This window comes from Nicotiana sylvestris, chromosome 3, assembly GCF_000393655.2.
Source record: "Nicotiana sylvestris chromosome 3, ASM39365v2, whole genome shotgun sequence".
NCBI classification, from domain to species: domain Eukaryota; kingdom Viridiplantae; phylum Streptophyta; class Magnoliopsida; order Solanales; family Solanaceae; genus Nicotiana; species Nicotiana sylvestris.
This window is the reverse complement of record NC_091059.1, coordinates 151,477,687-151,501,305: the sequence shown is the minus strand read 5'-3', so window position 1 is coordinate 151,501,305 and position 23,619 is coordinate 151,477,687. Positions and strand designations below refer to the sequence as shown.

The following is a 23,619-nucleotide window of genomic DNA, read 5'->3' as shown; positions in this document are numbered from 1 at the left end:
ACCTGTTAAAGTGTGGTTAGGCATGAAATGGTTGTGAGGAGGACCGCGGTTTAAGGTTTACTAACAACTAGGCCAGTACTGAAGTTCCTGTAATTTATCTCCTGGAGCACATTGGAAGCGATTCGGTCCAAGTTTTGGTATCAGAGCCATGTGAGTGAATAGTACTAGGTGCTTAGTTTAACACTATTCTCTTAATGAATATCATTAAGAAAAAGACTACTGTTAAAAATAGTAGGAAAGAAGAATATGAATTGCCCTAACAATTAGATCTTCTTAATAAATGGACTATACCATTAGTTAAACCTAAGGTAATATACCAGTTAGGAACCTTCGAAAAGATAGGATTTAAACAAGTAGTTAAAACTACTGAAGAAACTATCATTGTAGACAGTGACCATGCCACTTTCAGATTATTATCAAAAAGTGATTTAGCCCCTTATAGGGAATCACATAAATTTATACACATAGGTTTAATACAAGTCGCCTTTAAGCCACTTACTTTAAGAGGCTTACCTGAAAGCTTTATAGCAGCTCTCAGAGATGGTAGAAACCAGAACTGGAAAAAATATCTCATAGGGACTGTGCAAACCAGTTTGGCCTATGACCCGGTTTATTTTAATGCTTGTCCAAATTTGCAGATTTCTCTGAATAATGAAAATTCTTTAAATGCTTTAATACTTAGCATCAAATTGCATGGTTATGATTATTTACCCGGTACAGAGGTAATATGCATTTGTTATAGGATTTATTATAAGCCTTTATATACTTTGAATCTTATGTCCAAAATTATGAATTTCAAGAATGAGACTATTCTTATAGAACTAATTTTGGTAAATCTAAAGTTACTACCAGGTGACCGATAAAATGGGATGAAATAGATTTTCCCAAAGAATGGGTCATAGAAGAAGCGGTAGCTCCTCAAAATACTGGTAATACAGAGGTAACTGAAATAGAATAAACCTCGGATGTGACTGTTAAGATCAAGTTCAATGAAGCCGTTCAAACTGATAATATTAGTTTATCATCTAGATTAACTAGATCAAACTCTTCTTATATTTCTCCAATTGATTATGTGGTAGATTTTTCATCCAGAGCATCCACATCACAAATTAGAGAAAATAATAGAATTGATAATATAAGAATTAGTCAAAATAATATAGTCAAGGTAAATTCAGACCCTGACCCAACTGCATCCGAAATGGATTTCTCAAATTGTGCAAATGATGGTTGAAAACCAAATAAATTTTAGTCCGGGTTCACCGGCAAGAAAATTAATTTTAGAAGAATTTTTAAAACCCAGATGGGCTATTTTCAGAAAATGATTTTTCGAAAATTTTAATGATGAAATAATACAATTCTTCAGACATGATTTCTGTGAAGACATAAGCAAGAAAAATAAGATTATTCAAGCCTTTCCTTTTCCCTTGTTGTCGTTTTTTGCAGAAGATTCTTCTGCATTTTCTTTCAATCTTTCCAAGAATTCTTCAATCTCGTCAAGATTAATACTTGTATTTTGGCTTCCTTGAGCTTCCCCTGCTATACAGGTTTCTTCATCTGAAGTATTACCAATGGAAGTCATTGGTATATCATCACTGACTTCTACTCCAAAATTTCTTGCCAAGTCCTTTTTTATCTCTTCAAAGTATGGTTCAAGTATTTCTTTCTTGGAGATGGATCCTTTATTCATTTGAAGTTTTCAGCTTACTTGTTGAAATGGACTTAATTCTTCCACTGCAGTTTCTTGTATTTTCTGAGTTGCATAGGCCTCTATTCTAGCCTTGATTTCATTTATTAAATCTTCACCATACATCTTTCCCTGCTGATTTGGTTGGAGTAATTTACTCCAGAATTTAGTATAATAAATTCTATGTAAGCAAGGAATTCCTTCTTCTGTATTTCCATTATCTACATCCCATTTCATTATCCATGGGATAGAAAATTCTATTGTCACGACCCCAAATCGGACCCGGTCGTGATGATGCTTCTCATGAAGACAAGGTCAGGCGACACAATTCCCAAATCAACCATTTTCCATTTAAAAGCGGTTTTTATACCATCTATAAACCATTAATCTCATAATGAACATTTAAAAGAAAAATGCGGAATAATTACACAAGCCCGACATCGGGGTGTCACTAGTCACGAGCATCTACCAAGGTCTGAATACAACAAAAACAGTCAAGTGTACTAAGTACTGAAATGGAAATGAGATGAAGAAGCAGTGTTGCGAACGTCATGCAACCACCTTGCTAACTCTGATGACTCCGCGTCTGAGCAATCAATACCCGTTACCGGGTTCTGAAATACCTGAATCTGTACACGAGGTGCATGGAGTAATGTGAGTACTCCAACCCAGTAAGTAATAAAAGTAAATAAAGGCTGAGTAGTATGAAACAATGAATCCACATTTATGATAAACTCAATAAGCACAACGGGCTTCCAAATTAGAATATGAGTCGATCGTCTCATTTAAAATCCAGCCTTTTGGTAAAAAACATTTGAAAATGCTTTCCGACAGTTTCAGTAGGGGTTCAATACCATTTATAATAAAAGAGATGAAAACCATAATCGGCCTCTTGGGCAAAACATAGTTCGTAAAACAGCCCCTCGGACAAAACAGTAATCATAAACACCTCATAACTTGAAAATTTCAGTGGAAATAACCGATGTCAAATCAGTGATCAAATTCTGAACATCTCATAAACCCCAGCTTAAATGAAAGTTGTTTTTAAAACATTTGTTCAACACTTCGACAGAGGCTCAATATAAAGATGAGCGAAAACAGTCAATAAATCAACATATTCGATAGAAACTCATTCTTACGAGGAGTGAAAAATCAATAAGTTCATAAACAGGCCCTTCAGGCAAGTATCACTCATGTGCATGTATATGTCTATCGCCCCTCGGGCTAGCCTCTCAGTCACTCGTGACTCAACTCTCACCAATCAGCGCTCACACTCAGCACTCACGCTCAATAGGTACCATATAGTAACTGCTGCGGCGCGCAGCCCGACACATATATAGCTGCGGCGTGCAGCCCGGTCCATATATCTCGTCGACGGTGCTCACTAGAGGTGTGCAGACTCCGGAGGGGCTCCTACAGCCCAAGTGCTATATCGATGTGGTGCGCAGCCCGATCCAAAACTATATAATCCTCACAACCAGGACCTCAGCCTCTCTCAGTCATTAACCTCATAATCAGACTCTCGGTCTATCTCAGTCATCAACCTCACGATCACTCGGACCATTAGTAAAATAGGGAACTCAGTCAAAGCAGTTTTCATATTTATTTTAAGAAATAAAGTGATAAACCATATTTAAACAATAAAAAGGTCAAACATGACTGAGGATATGCTTTCAAAATAAATAGAGTGAGGAAAAATAGTGAAAGTTCCCCTAAGGGTCTCAGCAGGTCAGCACAAGGCCCCAAGCATGGCATACATCCCAAACATATTATATAAATCTCTAGAACATGGAATATCATAAGAGTTCAAATCAAATACGCGACTTAACAGTCGTACTGGGCGGACCAAGTCACAATTCTCAACGGTGCACAACTCCACGCTGGTCATCTATCTTGTACGTCACCTCAAAGTAACACAACGATGTGTAATCCTGGGTTCAAACCCTCAGAACAGCATTTACAATCATTACTTACCTCGAACCGGCAAAATCTCTAGCTCGCGATGCCTTTGACCCTCAAATTGGCCTCCACGCGCGTCGAATCTATCCAAAATCGGAACGAATACATCACATATGCCGAGGGAGCAAAGCCCAAGCGAAAACAATCGAAAATCCCGAAATTAGCAAAACTTGAGCCCCAGGCCCACTTCTCAAAACTCAGAAATTTTCACATCAATAGATTCCTCATCTCCCCACGAGTTCATACATATCAAAAACATCAAAATCCATCCACAATTGACCCTTTAAATCCCAAATGTTTGGTCTCCAATTTTAAAGCCCTAGTTCTTCAACTTTCACCCTTAATTTTCATGATTTCTAGTTCTAATTCATGAAATAATAGCATAAGAACAAGTTTTAGGTCCAAATTCCTTACCTCAATGAAGTTCCCATGAAATCCCTCTCTCAAATCGCCCCAAAAGCTCCAAAGCCGAGATAAAAATGGTGAAGTAGCTCAAAATTCGCGAAGGCCTCAATTTATATTTTCTGTCCAGAACTTTTCGCATTTGCGGCCATTTTATCGCTTCTACGGTACCGCATATGCGGCCCTTCTTCCGCTTCTGCGGAAGTCACTTAACTGGCGAATAATTGTATCTGCGATCAAATCCCCGCATCTGCGACATCGCAGATGCGGCCACTCTAACCGTTTTGCGCTCTCTGCCCAGCAGGCTCATTTTTGCTTCTGCGACTAATCAACCACACATGCGGTACCGCATCTGCGGTCCACAACCCGCAAATGCGGAAATATCAGAAGCAACAAATATGAAGCTGCATAAATTCCAAATTCTCCTATAACCACCCGAAATCACCCTGAGGCCCCCAGGATCTCAACCAAAAGCATAAACATGACCCAATACCTTATTCAAACTTGTCCCAATCATCAAAATACCTCAAACAACATCAAATCATCCAAAACACATCGGATTCAAGCCTAATTTTTTAATTCTTCCGAAATTCGCTTTTGATCAAAAACCCAACCAAACCACGTCCGAATGACCTAAAATTTTACACACACATCCCAAATGACACAACAAAGCTACTGCAACCATCAGAATTTCATTCCGACCTCTATATCAAAACCTCACCTATCGACCGGAAAACGCCAAAATCTCAATTTCATCAATTCAAGCCTAAACCTTCCACGGACTTCCAAAATGCATTCCGATCATGCTCCTAAGTCATAAATCACCTAACGGAGCTAACCAAATCGTAAAAATTTAAATCCGAGATCATATACAAACAAGTCAAATATTGGTCAAACCTTTCAAATTTCAAACTTCAAACTGGGAACTGCTCTTCAAAGTTTATTCTGATTATCCTGCAAACCAAAACCAACAATTTGCATAAGTCATAATACATCACATGGGGCAAGTCATGCCCGAGAACTGGCGTACAAGTGCAAAAACTCAAAACGACCGGTCGGATCGTTACATCTATAAAAAAGAACATTGCTCCAATGCCCTCATAAAAGATATTATCTTTTTGTAAAGAAATTATTTTAGGTGATACATCAATCCACTGAGTATATAAATTCTTGAAAGATGGAGGAAGTATTTCTAATGATGGACCATATAATTTCCACCATTTGCAAAACCAATTTAGAATATGTTGTTTGAACATATTGGAACATAATTTGATAAACCATGAATGCTTCCAATTAGGATTTTCATAGAGAAAAGTCTTATTAAAGCTTTCCACATAGTCCCAGTAATTGAATTTAACTGCGACTTTTTGTTCAAGATGAGTATATTCTCTATCCTTTAAGGTACTGATTCCCCATTCATCTGAGGCTAATATTTTTTTAAAAATAATTTTAGAGAAACTATAAGTTTTCTTGGTATTTGCCGGATAAAAAAGTTGAATTTCAGTTGATGTTGTTATTGAGAGTATGATTTCATAATGCATTCTATATTTATATGCAAGAGTAGTGTATGACGTTATGTCTAAATGCCTATTCATTAATTGCCATGGATTATCCTTCCAATTAAGGTCGAATTGTTCTAGAAGAATTATTAATTCTTTTTTTTTTCTTTGCGGTTATAAACCTCCAAATTTTCATGGTTGTCTTCTGTTATCACTGAGGAGTATGTTGGTACATTTGATGTACTTTCTTCCCTTTTGGATTTTATAAAATCCATGAAATCTTTGTATAATGGGTGTTCTGTATTAACACATGAATTTCCTGCAATATTGGCAGCTACTAATTGTTGGTTTCCAATTTGCGCAAGAATATTATTCCCTCTGCCATAGGAAGATGTCCACCCTCTTACTCTACCTCGAGGAGGTCTGTATGCGGGCCTCATAATCTGTAATAAATAAAGAACTATGAGTCCAAATATTCTCTAGTAAGAAAATCAGGGAGAGTATTATTTGACCCTTTTTGTAGACTATTTCAAAATCAAATGGGGCTAACAATGCTTGCCACTTTGCAAACATTTGTTTGGAAACATCATGTTTGAAATCTTTATTAAAGATAAATCTTGCTGCTTGACAATCAGTTTTTATTAAAAACTTTTGATTATATAAATCAGTCTGGAATTTTATAACATATTTTACTATAGCAAGGATTTCTTTAGCTACAGTAGCATAATTCTTTTAGGAATTATTCTATTTTCCCGAATGGAATTGAACATGGTATTCTTGTTTATCTATTGGGGAACATTGTTTTAGTATTCCACCATACCCAATATCCGAGGCATCAGTTTCAAAAACGTTTGCCCAGGTAGGGTTAGCAAGATTTAAATATGAAAGGTTATTAACCTTTTGTTTAATTCTTTTGACTGATTCTGTATGACTATTAGTGTGACGACCCAGAGGGTCATCACCAGTTTTTTCCTTTTTTTTTCCGTACTTCCGAGGCCTTAAATATCCTTTTTTTCGTACTATTTGCGTGCGCAGTCCGGGCACGTAGCCGGAAAAGCTTATGTGTTAAATTATGTGAAATTTGATAAATTGTGGCTTTAAAATGGTTAAAGTTGACTTTGGTCAATATTTTGGGTAAACGAACCCGAACACATGATTTGATGGTCTCAGAGGGTCCGTAGAAAAATATGGGACTCGGGCGTATGCCCTGAATCGAATCCGAGGTCCCGAGCCCAAGAAATGAATATTTAAAAGAAATTATTTTTCTGAAATTTATTTAGAAATTTGAAATGAAAATGGATTAGAAAGCGTTGGTATCGGGCCCGAATTTTGGTTCCAGCGCCGATACAGGTCTTATATGTGGTTTAAGCGCTTTCTGTGAAATTTGGTTGAAATCGGACGTCATTTGACGTGTTTCGGACCTAAAACTTTATGTTTGAAAGTTTATGAAGTTTGAAAAATTGATGATCTTGAGGTTTGATTCCTCATTTATGATGTTATTTTGGCGATTTAATCGCATGGTTAAGTCCGTAGGATGTTGTTGAGTTAGTGTGTGTGTTTGGTTAGGAGCCCTGAGGGCTCGGGAGTGTTTCGAAAGTATTTCGGAGTGGTTTTAGCCTTAGAAATGTTGCAGAATCTGCTGTCTGCTGTTGCCCAGTTCTTTGTTCTATGCGATCGCATAGCTGAGTCCGCGATCGCATTGTGTAAATTCTCAGGGGTCCAGTTTGTTCTATGCGATCGCATAGATCCTCCCGCGATCGCATAGTGTTAGCTTGAGAAGCCCTATATTTTCCTCCTATGCGATCGCAACCTTGCTTCCGCGATCGTAGTGCACACCAGACCTGACCATATGCGATCGCAATCCCTTCTCCGCGATCGCATAGAGCAATTTTGCCCAGTTATAAATTTTAATTCCAGAACAGTATAGTTACGGGATTTTCATAAAAACACACGAGCTCTTTCTTCTCCAAGGTCCTTAGGTGTCCATTGAAGCTCTCTTTCATCAATACTTCTTGGGTTAGTAAATTTCAACTCGTTTTCTTCATTTTTCATCAATATCTATTGAATTCCTAAGCCTAAAAACATGTAATTTAGAGTACAAATTAGGGGTTTTGGGTAGAGTTAGGGTTTTGGGAATTTTTGAGTGACTCAACCTCAATTTGGGGTCGGATCTTAAAATAAATTATATATTTGAACTCGTGGGGTTATGGGTAATCAGGTTTTGGTCCGAGCCTCGTGTTTGGACCGTGTGGGCCTGGGGTCGAATTTTGGTATTTTTGGAAGAGTGCTAGGAACTTCATATCTAAGCTATGGGATTTTGTTATCGAGTATTCATTGATATTATTGAATTAATTATGCCTAGATATCGTTGCTTCGGAGTCGGATTTTAAAGGAAAGGCAGTATTTGAGGGTTGATTGCTATTCTTTGGACCGAGGTAAGTGTTTGTTCTAACTTTGGCTTGAGGGAATAGGATTAAAGTGTTGTTTGCTATTTGCTAATTGTTGAGTACGGTGTATAGGCATGGTGACGAGTATCTATACACCGGAGTCTAGCATGACCGTGAGTCTTATTTGTGTTTATTCGGATTTTGTGATATCTCTTCCTTGTTAAATTGATAAATTTCATATAATGTGAAGAGTTTGAGGAAGAATTATGAATTGTACATTCTTGGAGCATTGGCTCGAGTTATATTATAAAGCGTGAAAGTATAAGAAATGATTGAACCCCTTTGGAGCATTGGCTCAGGTGGTAAAGTGAGATGAGAAGTAAAAGTGATGGAAAGAGAAAGAGTTATTGAATTGTTCCCTTGCCGGGATATTTGGTGTTTGTTGATTATCTCCCTTGCCGGGATGTTAGAATTTATTGAGTTTGTTCCCTTGCCGGGATTTAACTGTTTAATTGTGTTCCCTTGCTGGGATTCCTGTTATTATTTGTTCACTCCCTTGCCCCTTTGTTTGTGATTGTTGTTTGGGTGAGGAATAGCGATAAAGCACGAAGGGTGATGCCGTACATTGTTTGTTATTGTGAGGAAAGAGTGTAAAAGCACGAAGGGTCATACCGTGCCATGTTTTGAATATTTATGCACGAAGGGTCATTCCGTGCCATGTTTTGAATAATTATGCATGAAGGGTCATTGCGTGCCATGTTTTGAATATTATGCACGAAGGGTCATTCCGTGCCATGTTTTGAACATTTATGCACGAAGGGTCATTCCGTGCCTTGATATGAGAGTTTAGGTGAGGAAGAGCACGAAGGTTAATGTCATGTACCTTATATGATTGTTTTGGTGAGAACGAGAGTAAAAGCACGAAGGTTGATGCCGTGCAACTGTCGATTAACCTGTTCTCCTTAACTGTTGCTATTGTACAGTTTCACTTCTCTATCTGTTGGCTTTATATCTGAATTGCTACACCCCCATAGCATGCTCCCCCTCCCTCTTAGCTATTTAAATTCTGTGTATTCCCTTTTATTGCATATATCTGCACAGGTTGTTTTTGGTAGGCTCCGTCTAGCCTCGTCGCTACTTTGCCGGGGTTAGGCCGAGCACTTACCAACACATGGGGTCGGTTGTGCTGATGCTACACTCTCTGCATCTTTTTGCACAGATACAGGGGTAGCTTTTAGACCTCAGCAGTAGGATTTGATAGGGAGCTGACTTCAGTCCAGGTACTTTCGAGATAGCCTAGCTGACGTCCGCAGGCCGGAGTTCCTTCCTATTTTACTTAAATTGTTTCCCTTTTGTTTCGAAACAAAGCATAGTATCTTTTATTCAGACCTTGTTTGTAGTACTCTCTAGTAGTTCGTGAGTTAGTGACACCAGACTCTGGGTAGAGGTGTATTTAGACTTCCGCATTTGATTTCCATTATCTAAGTTTAAAGACTTCCACTTTTATTTAATTGTCTCGCTTTATTTATATTGTTACGAATGTTATCAGCAATGTTTTAATCCTTGGCTGGCCTAGCTCCAATAGTAGGCGCCAATACGACTCCCGATGGTGGAAAATCCGGGTTGTGACAAGTTGGTATCAGAGCACTAGGTTACTTAGGTCTCACAACTTACGGACGAGCCCGGTAGAGTCTGAGGGATTGGTACGGAGATGTATGTACTTATCCCCCAGAGGCTACAGAGTTAGGAAAACTTCACATTTGTCCTTTCTTGTCGTGCGGTTCTGTTTCTCAAATACTGATTATCTTTCCACTCCGTTCTTTCACAGATGGCGAGGACACACGTTTCCTCATCAACCACGTAGCAGCCCGAGCCCCCAGCAGCAACTCCTAGTAGGGGAAGAGGGCGAGGCCGAGGTCAGGGTAGAGCTCAGCCCCGAGCAGCAGTTCCTGAGGTGGAGCCTCATGTTGATTATGATAGGGAGGTTCCAGCTCCAGCAGCTCTGGTGGGCCCAGCTCAGGTCCCAGAGGGTTTCACTGCCACTCCAGTGCTTCAGGACGCTTTGGTCCGATTGGTAGGCTTCATAGAGAGCGTCTCTCGAGCGGGTTTGCTTTCAGTAGCACCAGCCACTTCTCAAGCTGGGGGAGGAGTTCAGACTTCTGCTACACGTACTCCGGAGCAGGTAGCTCCCCAGGTTCAGGTTCCGGTGGTTCAGCCAGCAGTGGTAGTTCAGCCGGGTACATCGGCTCAAACCAGCGATAGTGTGGCTATGTCCACCGATGCTCTATGGAGATTGGATTGATTCACCAAGCTATTCACTACCACATTCAACGGCGCTTCTTCAGAGGATCCCCAGGATTTCTTATACAACTACCACGAGGTTCTCAGAAACATGGGTATTGTTGAGACCAATGAGGTTGATTTTGCTACATTTGCTTGTCTGGATTTGCCAAGACTTGGTGGAGGGATTATTGCTTAGCGAGACTAGCCGGATCGCCATCTTTGACTTGGGAGCAGTTTATAGTGTTGTTTCTAGAGAAGTTTCTCCCCGTTACTCAGAAAGAGGCCTATCGGAGGCAGTTTGAGCGCCTCCAATAGGGTTCCATGACTGTTACCCAGTATGAGACCAGGTTCATCGACTTAGCTCGCCATGCTCTTGTCATACTTCCTACCGAGAGGGAGAGGATGAGGAGGTTTATTGATGGTTTGATTCAGCCGATTCGTCTTCAGATAGCTAGGGAGACTGGAAGTGAGATCACTTTTCAGGAGGCGGCCAATGTGGCTCGCAAAGTTGAGATGGTTCTGTCATAGGGAGGTGGTCATGGGTCAGATAAGAGGCCCCGTCATTCAGGCAGATTCAGTGATACCTCGTCTAGAGGTAGAGATTCGTATGGTAGAGGCCATCCTCCTAGGCCCTTTCAGTCAGCTTTCTAGGTCTCTCATGGTACTCCAGATGGTAGTGGTTCTCAGCCATATTATTCTGAGCATCAGTCCATCAGTGCACCACCACTTCAGAGCTTCAGGGGAGGACATTCAGGTCGACAGGTTCAGCAGTCTCCGTAGCCGAGGGCTTGTTATAGTTGTGGTGACCCGAGTCACATTGTTAGATTTTGCCCTCGAGCTTCGGGTAGTTCTCAGCAGCAGGGTCCTCGTCCTATGATTCAGGCACCAGTTGCTCCATAGCCTGCCCAGCCAGCTAGAGGTGGGGGTAAAAGACGTAGAGGTCATAGAGGTGGAGCTCAGACCGCTAGAGGTAGGGGTCAACCAACAGCCCATTATCCCAGGGATGTGATTCAGGGAGGTGGGCCTCAGCCCCGATGTTATGTTTTGCCAACCAGGCCAGAGGCTGAGTCATCCGATGTTGTTATTACAGGTACTATTCTGGTCTGTGATAGAGATGCTTCAGTGCTATTTGACCCTGGATCTACGTATTCATATGTGTCGTCCTATTTTGCACCCTACCTGGTTATGCCTAGTGAGACCTTGATTATTCCTGTGTATGTATCTACACCAGTGGGTGATTCTATAGTGGTTAGTCGGGTTCATCCTTCCTGTGTTGTGGTGTTTAGGGGACTTGAGACCCGTGTCGATTTGTTGATCTTAGATATAGTGGATTTCGACGTTATATTAGGGATGGATTGGTTGTCCCCATATCATGTGATCTTGGATTGTCATGCCAAGACTATGACTTTAGCCTTACCGAATTTGCCCCGTTTAGAGTGGAGAGGGACTCCTGGTCGTTCTACCTGTAGTGTTATTTCGTATGTGAAGGCTCGGCGTATGGTCGAGAAGGGGTGTTTGGCCTACTTGGCTTATGTTCGTGATTCTAGTGCTGAGATTCCCTCTATTGATTTTTGTGCCCGTGGTTCGTGAGTTTCCTGAGGTTTTCCCATCAGACTTTCCAGGGATGCCACCCGATAAGGATATTGATTTTTGCATCGATTTGGATCCGAGCACTCAGCCCATTTCTATTCCGCCATATTGCATGGCCGCACCAGAGTTGAAAGAGTTGAAAGAGAAGTTGGGGTACGCCGGTTCTGTTTGTAAAGAAAAAGGATGGCTCAATGAGAATGTGCATTGATTACCGACAATTGAACAAGGTTACAATTAAGAATGAGTATCCACTGCCGAAGATTGATGATTTGTTCGATCAGCTTCAGGGTGCCAAGGTATTTTCAAAGATTAACTTGAGATCTGGCTCCCATCAGTTGAGGATTAGGGCATCCGATGTCCCTAAGACAGCATTCCACACTCGGTACGGGCATTATGAGTTCTTGGTTATGTCATTTGGGTTGACCAATGCCCCAACAGCCTTTATAGATTTGATGAACCGAGTGTTCAGGCCTTATTTGGACTCGTTCGTGATAGTCTTCATTGATGATATTTTGATATATTCCCGTAGTCGGGAGGAGCATGAGCAGCATCTTATAGTGGTTCTTCAGACCTTGAGAGATAGTCAGTTAAATGCTAAGTTCTCGAAGTGTGAGTTCTGGTTGATCTCGGTTGCATTTCTAGGTCATGTTGTTTCAGTAAAGGGTATTCAGATTGATCCAAAGAAGATTTAGGTAGTCAAGAACTGGCCTCGACCAGCTTCAGCCACAGAGATTCAGAGTTTCTTGGGGTTAGCAGGTTACTATTGTCGGTTCGTGGAGGGGTTCTCATCTATTGCAGCCCCGATGACCAGGTTGACCCAGAAGGGAGCCCAGTTTAGATGGTCGGACGAGTGTGAGGCGAGCTTTCAGAAGCTCAAGATAGCTCTGACTACGACACCAGTATTGGTTTTGCCCGCAGGTACAGGCCCTTATACAGTCTATTGTGATGCATCTTGTATTGGGCTTGGTGCAGTATTGATACAAGATGGCAAGGTCATTGCCTATGTTTCGAGGCAGTTGAAGGTTCATGAGAAGAACTATCCAGTGCATGATTTAGAGTTGGCAGCCATTGTTCACGCATTGAAGATTTGGTGTCACTATCTGTATGGTGTGGCGTGTGAGGTGTTCACGGATCATAAGAGTCTTCAGTATTTGTTCAAGCAAAAGGAGTTGAATTTGAGGCAAAGGAGGTGGTTGGAGTTGTTGAAAGATTATGACATCACTATCCTATATCACCCGGGAAAGGCCAATGTGGTGGCCGATGCCTTGAGTAGGAAGTCAGCCAGTATGGGCAGTCTTGCTTATATTCCGGTCGGTGAGAGGCCGCTTGCTTTGGACGTTTAGGCTTTGGCCAATCAATTGGTGAGGTTGGATATTTTTGAGCCTAGTAGAGTATTAGCTAGCACGGTCACTCGTTCTTCATTATTAGAGCATATCCGTGATCGGCAGTTTGATGACCCCCATTTGTGTGTCCTTAGAGACACGGTACAACGTGGAGGTGCCAAGCAGGTTACCTTAGATGCTGATGGAGCTTTGAGATTGCAGGGGCGAGTTTGTGTGCCCAATGTTTATGGGATTCGAGAGTTGATCTTAGCGGAGGCCCATAGTTCTCGGTATTATATTCACCCGGGCGCCGCGAAGATGTATCAGGACTTGCGATAGCATTATTGGTGGCGTATAATGAATAAGGATATCGTTGCTTATGTGGCTCAGTGTTTGAATTGTCACCAGGTTAAATATGAGCATCAGAGGCCTGGTGGTTTATTTCAGAGGATTGAGCTTCCCTAGTGGAAGTAGGAGCGGATCACTATGGACTTCGTTGTTGGGCTCCTGCAGACTCGGAGGAAGTTCGACGCAGTTTGGGTCATTGTTGATAGGCTGACCAAGTCGGCACATTTCATTCGTGTGGCAGTCTCCTATTCATCCGAGAGGTTAGCTGAGATCTATATCTGGGAGATTGTTCGCCTTCATGGTGTGCCGGTATCTATCATCTCGGACCGAGGTACGCAGTTTACCTCGCGTTTCTGGAAAGCAGTCCAGCGAGAGTTAGGCACCCAGGTTGAGTTGAGCATAACATTTCATCCTCAGACGGACGGGCAGTCCGAGTGGACTATTCAAATATTGGAGGATATGCTCCAAGCTTGTGTCATTGATTTTGGAGGTTCGTGGGATCAGTTCTTGCCTTTAATAGAGTTTGCCTACAATAACAGCTACCAGTCGAGTATCCAGATGGCTCTTTATACGGCTTTGTATGGTAGGTGATGTTGATCTCCGGTTGGATGGTTTGAGCCAAGAGAGGCTCGGTTGTTGGGTACAGATTTGGTCCAAGAGGCTTTGGACAAGGTTAGGATCATTCAGGATAGACTTCGTACAGCTCAGTCCAGGCAAAAGAGCTATGCAGATCGAAAGGTTCTAGATGTGGCTTTCATGGTTGGTGAGCGGGTATTGCTCCGAGTGTCGCCTATGAAGGGCGTGATGAGATTTGGGAAGAAGGGCAAGCTTAGCCCTAGGTTCATCGGTCCATTTGAGATTCTTGATCGAGTGGGAGAGGTGGATTATAGACTTTCATTGCCACAGAGCTTATCAGTCGTACATCCAGTGTTTCATGTGTCCTTGCTTCGGAGATATCACGGCGATCCATCCCACGTGTTAGATTTCAGCACTGTCCAGTTGGACAAGGACTAATCTTATGAGGATGAGCCGGTAGCTATTCTAGACCGGCAGGTTCGCCAGTTGAGATCGAAGAGTTTTCCTTCGGTTTGTGTTCAATGGAGAGGTCAGCCTCCTGAGGCATTGACCTAGGATTCTGAGTCCGATATGCGGGACCGTTATCCTCACCTTTTCCCCGACTCAGGTACTTCCTTCTTATGTCCATTCAAGGACGAACGATTGTTTTAGAGATGGAGAATGTGACGACCCAGAGGGTCATCACCGGTTTTCTCCCTTTTCCGTGCTTCCGAGGCCTTGAAAACCTCACCTTTAGTTGCCTCAATTTGCGTGCGCAGTCCGAGCGCGTAGTCGGAAAAGCTTATGTGTTAAATTATGTGAAATTTGATAAATTGTGGCTTTAAAATGGTTAAAGTTGACTTTGTTCAATATTTTGGATAAACGGACTCGGACCCGTGATTTGACGGTCCCGGAGGGTCCGTAGAAAAATATGGGACTCGGACGTATGCCCGGAATTGAAATCCGAGGTCCCGAGCCCGAGAAATGAATTTTTAAAAGATTTGTTTTTCTGAAATTTATTTGGAAATTTGAAATAAAAATGGATTAGAAAGCATTGGTATCGGGCCCGTATTTTGATTCCGGCGCCCGGTACAGGTCTTATACGTGGTTTAAGTGCTTCCTGTGAAATTTGGTTGAAATCGAACGTCATTTGACGTGTTTCGGACCTAAAACTCTAAGTTTGAAAGTTTATGAAGTTTGATGAAAAAGTGATGATCTTGAGGTTTGATTCCTCGTTTATGATGTTATTTTGGCGATTTAATCGCATGGTTAAGTCCGTAGGATGTTGTTGAGTTAGTGTGTGTGTTTGGTTAGGAGCCCTGAGGGCTCGGGAGTGTTTCAGAAGTATTTCGGAGTGGTTTTAGCCTTAGAGATGTTGCAGAATCTGTTGTCTGTTGTTGCCTAGTTCTTTGTTCTATGCGATCGCATAGCTGAGTCCGCGATCGCATAGTGTAAATTCTCAGGGGTCCAGTTTGTTATATGCGATCGCATAGATCCTCCCGCGATTACATAGTGTTAGCTTGAGAAGCCCTATATTTTCCTCCTATGCGATCGCAACCTTGCTTCCGCGATCGCAGTGCACACCAGACCTGACCATATGCGATCGCAATCCCTTCTCCGCGATCGCATAGAGCAACTTTGCCCAGTTATAAATTTTAATTCCAGAACAGTGTAGTTACGGGATTTTCATAAAAACACACAAGCTCTTTCTTCTCCAAGGTCCTTAGGCGTCCATTGAAGCTCTCTTTCACCAATACTGCTTGGGTTAGTAAATTTCAACTCATTTTCTTCATTTTCCATTAATATCTATTGAATTCCTAAGCCTAAAAATATGTAATTTAGAGTATAATTTAGGGGTTTTTGGTAGAGTTAGGTTTTTGGGAATTTTTGAGTGACTTAACCTCAATTTGGGGTCGGATCTTAAAATAAATTATATATTTCAACTCGTGGGGTTATGGGTAATCAGGTTTTGGACCGAGCCTCGTGTTTGGACCGTGTGGGCCCGGGGTCGAATTTTGGTATTTTTGGAAGAATGCTAGGAACTTCATATCTAAGCTATGAGATTTTGTTATCGAGTCTTCATTGATATTATTGAATTAATTATGCCAGATATCGTTGTTTCGGAGTCAGATTTTAAAGGAAATGCGGTATTTGAGGGTTGGTTGCTATTCTTTGGACCGAGGTAAGGGTTTGTTCTAACTTTGTCTTGAGGGAATAGGATTAGAGTGTTGTTTGCTATTTGCTAATTGTTGAGTACGGTGTATAGGCATGGTGACGAGTATCTATACACCGGAGTCTAGCATGATCGTGAGTCTTAACTGTTGCTATTGTACAGTTTCACTTCTTTATCTGTTGACTTTATATCTAAACTACTACACCCTCATAGCATGCCCCCCTCCCTCTTAGCTGTTTAAATTCTGTGTATTCCCTTTTATTGCATATATCTGCACAGGTTGTTTTTGGTAGGCTCCGTCTAGTCTCGTCACTACTTCGCTAGGGTTAGGCCGGGCACTTACCAGCACATGGGGTCGGTTGTGCTGATGCGACACTCTGTGCATCATTTTGCACAGATCCAGGGGCAGCTTTTGGACCTCAGCAGTAGGATTTGATCGGGAGCTGGCTTCAGTCCAGGAACTTTTGAGGTAGCGTAGCTGATGTCCGCAGGCCGGAGTTCCTTCCTATTTTACTTAAATTGTTTCCCTTTTGTATCGGAATAAAGCATTGTATCTTTTATTCAGACCTTGTTTGTAGTACTCTCTAGTAGTTCGTGACTTAGTGACACCAGACTCTGGGTAGAGGTGTATTTAGACTTCCGCATTTGATTTCCGTTATCTAAGTTTAAAGACTTTCGCTTTTATTTAATTGTCTCACTTTATTTATATTGTTGCGAATGTTATCAGCAATGTTTTAATCCTTGGTTGGCCTAGCTCCAATAGTAGGCGCCATCACGACTCCCGATGGTGGGAAATCCGGGTCGTGACAATTAGTCCATGCTTTCGGATTCTTCTTTAATCTATCATAAAGAAGAGCAGTATCGTTGGCTAAATCCTTTAAAAAGGAGATATATAATTCAGGCTTCCTAAGAATCTTTGAAGCTGGGTTTTGTCTGTAAGAATATCAGGAAACTTAGAAGCAAATTCAATACTTCTGTTAATAGGAATAATCCTTCCTTTCTCTATGTTATGAGCAAGAAATCTGATATTGTGCTGAAAAATCATCGTCTTTGGTTCGGATATTACTAAACCATTTTGGATAATAATTTTTTTTTAATAAATTCAACTGTTTGAAATGTGTTTCAATAGTCTTTGAAAATACTAAGATATCATCAATATAGACTATTATAAAGTCTGTATATGGTAAAAAAATATCATTTATAATTTTCTGAAATTCAGATGGGGCATTTTTTAAACCAAAAGGCATAACATTCCATTCATATTGGCCTATTGGAATGTTAAAATCCGTTTTATATCTATCATTTTCAGATATCTGCATTTGCCAATAACCTGATTTTAAATCAAATTTTAAAAATATTATGGTATCATATAGTCTATCCAGTAAATCCTTTTTATTGGGAATAGGATATCTAATCCATTTTAAAACTTTGTTGAGAGGCTTATAATTAATATCCATGTTTATTAACATAAAATGCAATACAAGACCATTTAGACTTAGAGGGTATTATTAAACCCTTTTGCTGTAAGGAATTATTAAACCCTTTGACTTAGAGGGTATTATTAAACCATTTAGACTTATAGGAAGATTTATAATATGCTTCGTCCTATTCCAAAACTAGTTTGGATAATCTCCACAAACATGAGCATAAAATTGATTTTTTAGAAAATTAATTTTTTCTATTAATCTAGGATTTTTTAAATTATGCTCAATTGTAAGAGAACAAATTTCATTTTTCAAAAAAACAATTTGTTTGGTTTTTGAAGAAATATTATTGAAAAAAATCTCATTTAAAAATCTTTGAATCGGTTGAGTTATAAACTCAAAGGTGATTCCTCTTCCATTGTAAGTTCCAGTAAAACTTTTTGTATCCCAATTTGTGAAAGGAATTAATTTATGAAAAAATGGGACACCTAGTATTACATTCTGAACTATATTTTTTACCAAAACAAAAATTTCTGGAACACAGACATCCTGTTGGCAAATATAAGTCGTAGGTAATTTATATGAAATACTCATTTGACCACCACTATCATTTTTTAATCGATGAGTGGTTTTATAAAAAGATCTAGAAGGTATTACTCCTTCTTTTATACAACTTAAATCCGATCCACTATCAAATAAAGCAGTAAACTCTCTTTTAAAATTATAATCAATTAAAAGAGTTATTTTATTAAAAACTTTTGGATAGTAAAATACTAGAGTTTCTGTAAAAATTCACCCTCAGCATAATCAATGGCTGCTAGTAATTTACCAACAGTTGTGCCTTCAAATGTTTCTGCACTAATATTTGTCTCAGTATTGTTAGTACCGAGTTCTTTGTCAATAGTAGTGTCAGAATTTTCTAGCTTGAAAATTCTTTCATCTAAGGCTACATTAGAAGCCTTTAACTGAGACTTCTTTCTTGAGATAATTAATCTCGATACTTAAATCTTGAGACTTATTCTTAATAAGCCTTCTGATTTCAGACATAGTGTAAGGCCCCTTTTGAGATGAAATTTCTTCTACCTCTGTTCCTATCTCTGAACTCGTAGAAAATTTATCAATAATTTGGGGCCTTAATTCAGGGTCTTTAATAACCCTTAATAGTTCTAGCATGCTATCATTGGTTAAGACATTGATATTCAAGTCTGCGAATTGAGAATAAATTTTATAAAGATCATTATCAGTGTTACAACACTGTTTTGAGAATTGTCCCCTATTAAAAGATTCTTTTTCATTTTCAGAAGATGAAATATAATCTTCTTGTTGGAGGACTCGTAAGTCTTCACTGGTTGACGAATCATCTCCATCACTATCAGAATTATCTAGTGAGGAATTTAAAAGAATCTTATATAAAGAATCTTTAATATTGCCGTCTAAATCAAGTTCTTTAATCTTATCCTTGATTTTACAATCTTTAGCAAAATGACCTACTCTACCACATTTGTAGCAGGCCTGAGGGTTTTTTGATTTTATGAACCCCTTTTTAGCTTTATGAAAAGCTTTTCTCCTTTGAGATTTTGCATACCTTTTTTGAGGAGAACCCTTTTTCTTATTAAGAAAATCCTTTTTTCTATGTGATCTTTTCCTATTAGCAGGGATATCAATAGCAAATTGTTCGCAAAATTCCACTAGTTATTGTCTCTCAGTGAGACGATGCTTCTTTATCTCTTGATTTAGCTTAATCTCATTGCATAAAGATAAACCTTCTTGAAAAGCTTTATGAAAAGCTTTTCTCCTTTGAGATTTTGCATACCTTTTTTGAGGAGAACCCTTTTTCTTATTAAGAAAATCCTTTTTTCTATGTGATCTTTTCCTATTAGCAGGGATATCAATAGCAAATTGTTCGCAAAATTCCACTAGTTATTGTCTATCAGTGAGACGATGCTTCTTTATCTCTTGATTTAGCTTAATCTCATTGCATAAAGATAAACCTTCTTGGGTGCATACACTAAATAATTTTCCATATGAGTAATTATTATAATCAATACTCATTGCGGTGCCTCTAAAGGTTTTTCTGACCCTTTCAGCGAATAGAGGAGGGAGTCCATCTATAAATTTAGACTTCCAATAAGTACTATTACTCTCTGGTAATTCCATTACTTCAGACATGAAAATATCTTTATACCATCTAAAAGATGTTAAGGTTTTACACCGAAGATTTTGGAGCATAGTCCTAATAGTCTCACAACTATCAGACCATCTTCCAGAAAAATGTTCTATAATATTCATGACTAAAGAATAGGCAAAATTTTGAACAACCTTATCATCCTTTGTCTTTGTCGCGTTCATGATTTGAAAGCGCTGGTCATGAGTGAGAAATTATCCCACCAACACTTTAATTGACCAGTAAATCCAGCTATGATCATTTCAGTAACAGTCCTATCCGTATTTTTATTAACTTTACAGATAGTACTGTACATAAGCATTCTATGTACTGCCGTATAAATTTGCCTATCAGCAAGGCCATCTATGCTCCATTCATAGATGTCTGATCCACTACAACCTTGGTGGTAGTGGTCATTGTCTTGTTCTTCTATTAGAACATCTTGTGGGGTTGGTCTTGGATAATAGAACATCTTTTGGTATGGTTTGCGAGCATATTTTTCAGAGATGCCATTAATCTCGTCATCCACCTTTAGACTTTTTTCAAACATATGCTCTAAACTTAGAGGATTAACTCTAAATTCACCAAACTTCTTATTGAGAAGTTCTTCAATGTCATCATGACTTTTTGATTTAAAGTCTTTTACATCATGAGGAGGATGGATACCGGTAGTAGCAATCTGCTCTTTACCTTTAGTATCCTTTTGCTGGATTTTTTGGACTTCAGCTATAAGCTTGTCCATTTTTTCTTGTATTGTAATAATCTTCTCACCCAGAATACTAACATACATATGAGTATAATTATTTTGTGTGAGCATAGTATTCAAATTCTTGGCTGTAATAGTAGCTACATCATTTTCAAATAATTTTGAAAAGGCAGTGAAATATACTATTTTATCCTTTTCTCCTATTTGAAAAGATTGTTAGGGTGGAAAAACTGATTTGGTTATTTTTTCACTAGTGAGCGTATAATCTCTTTCTAAAATCGAAATATAATTATAGACATGCTTAGGCATAAACCAAGGAACAAAAGCAATAATCTTATTTTTCTTGCTTATGTCTTCATAGAAATCATGTCTGAAGAATTGTATTAATTCATCATTAAAAAAATTCGAAAAACCATTTTCTGAAAATAGCTCATCTGGGTTTTAAAAATTCTTCTAAAATTAATTTTCTTGCTGGTGAACCCGAACTAAAATCTATTTGGTTTTCAATCATCATTTGCACCATTTGAGAAATCCATTTCGGATGCAGTTGGGTCAGGGTCTGAATTTACCTTGACTATATTATCTTGACTAATTCTTATATTATCAATTCTATTATTTTCTTTAATTTGTGATGTGGATGCTCTGGATGGAAAATCTACCACATAATCAATTGGAGAAATATAAGAAGAGTTTGATCTAGTTAATCTATATGATAAACTGATTTTATCAGTTTGAACGGATTCATTGAACCTGATCTTAACAGTCTCTTCCGAGGTTTGTTCTATTTCAGTTACCTCTGTATTACCAGTGTTTTGAGGAGCTACCGCTTCCTCTATGACCCATTCTTTGGAAAAATCCATTTTATAGGTCTCCTGGTAGTAAATTTAGATCTACCAAAATTAATTTCCTTAAAAATAGTCTCATTCTTGAAATCCATAATTTTGCACATAGGATTCAAAGTATATAAAGGCTTATAATAGATCCTATAACAAATGCATATTACCTCTGTACCGGGTAAAGAATCATAACCATGCAATTTGATGCTAAGTATTAAAGTATTTAAAGATTTTTCATCATTCAGAGAAATCTGCAAATTTGGATAAGCATTAAAATAAACCGGGCCATAGGCCAAAATGGTTTGCACAGTCCCTATGAGAGACTTTTTTCAGTTCTGGTTTCTACCATCTCTGAGAGCTGCTATAAAGCTTTCAGGTAAGCCTCTTAAAGTAAGTGGCTTAAAGGCGACTTGTATTAAACCTATGTGTATAAATCTATGTGATTCTCTATAAGGGGTTAAATCACTTTCTGATAATAATTTGAAAGTGGCATGGTCTCTATCTACAGTGATAGTTTCTTCGGTAGTTTTAACTACTTGTTTAAGTCATATATTTTCGAAGGTTCCTAACTGATATATTATCTTAGGTTTGACTAATGGTATAGTCCATTTATTAAGAAGATCCAATTGTTGGGGCAATTCATATTCTTCTTTCCTACTGTTTTTAACAGTAGTCTTTTTTCTAATGATATTCATTAAGAGATAGTGTTAAACTAAGCACCTAGTACTATTCACTCACATGACTCTGATACCAAAACTTGGAACGGATCACTTCCAATGTGCTCCAGAAGAAAAATTACAGGAACTTCAGTCCTGGCCTAGTTATTAGTAAACCTTAAACCACGGTCCTCCTCACAACCCTTTCATGCCTAATCACACTTTAACGGGTTAACTGAGGACCACCGGTTAAGTTGCCTTAACCAAAGTTTATTAACAACCGCCTGATCTATATAGTTCCAAACTTTGGCACCATCGGGGTGACTCAGGTATTGCTTAATAGCAGAGCATATTTTGTAAATAGCCTATGGACACTTAGTTTAACACTTAAGTTTTTAGCCTATCATTTAGGCTAAACAGCATAGTAAAATAAATAAGTATATAAAGAAAAGCAATTCAATACCTGAGACCGCTGGATTTTTGGCCAAGTGATCGTTTTGATTTTTATTTTTTGTTTAAACAATTGCAGGGTGATTTTTTTTACGAGAGTAGAGAGAGAAGACAGAGAGAAGGGAGACAGTTGGATAATGTATGCCTCATTTGAAGACTAAATTGATCCTTTTATAATGGATCGACAGCAGAAACAAACAAAACCTAAATAATGCTATGGCCGATATAACAATTACAAGATAGCCCACACTAATAACATTATTACTACCAGACAATCTACTTTTATAAAAGTAGATTCCCTCTATAATGGAGGGGTCCATGACTTTATTAAATTTTTGTATTTGTTCCCAATAATTGATGTGCTAGGGTAGGCCTTCAATTATTCAAGCCTTTCCTTTTCCCTTGTTGTCGTTTTTTGCAAAAGATTCTTCTGCATTTTCTTTCAATCTTTCCAAGAATTCTTCAATCTCGTCAAGATTAACACTTGTATTTTGGCTTCCTTGAGCTTCTCCTGCTATATAGGTTTCTTCATCTGAAGTATTACCAACGGAAGTCATTGATATATCATCACTGACTTATGTTCCGAAATTTCTTGCCAAGTCCTTTTTTATCTCTTCAAAGTATGATTCAAGGATTTCTTTTTTGGAGATGGTTGTTTTCTTCATTTGACGTTTTCTGCTTACTTGTTAAAATGGACTTAATTCTTCCACTGCAATTTCTTGTATTTCCTGAGTTGCATAGGCCTCTATTCTAGCCTTGATTTCATTTATTAAATCTTCACCATACATCCTTCCCTGCTGATCTGGTTGGAGTTATTTACTCCAGAATTTTGTATAATAAATTCTATGTAAGTAAGGAAATCCTTCTTCTGTATTTTCAATATCTACATCTCATTTCATTATCCATGGGATAGAAAATTCTACGAAAAAGTACATTGCTCCAATGCCCTCATAAAAGATTTTATCTTTTTATAAAGAAATTATTTTAGGTGATACATCAATCCACTGAGCATATAAATTCTTGAAAGATGGAGGAAGTATTTCTAATGATGGACCATATAATTTTCACCATTTGCAAAACCAGTTTGGAATATGCTGTTTGAACATATTAGAACATAATTTGATAAACCATGAATGCTTCCTATTAGGATTTTCATAGAGAAAAGTCTTATTAAAGCTTTC

General features: G+C 38.9%; 1 long non-coding RNA gene across 1 annotated transcript; it reads right to left on the bottom strand.

Annotated features, from left to right (window-relative positions):
- Positions 1–2,015: 2,015 nt before the first annotated feature.
- Positions 2,016–22,605, bottom strand: LOC138886927 (uncharacterized). The gene is made up of 3 exons (XR_011405885.1): positions 22,452–22,605; positions 4,943–4,999; positions 2,016–2,313 (listed from the first exon to the last, which is right to left on the bottom strand). It is a non-coding gene; the product is annotated as an uncharacterized lncRNA (long non-coding RNA).
- Between the last annotated feature and the right edge of the window lie 1,014 nt (positions 22,606–23,619).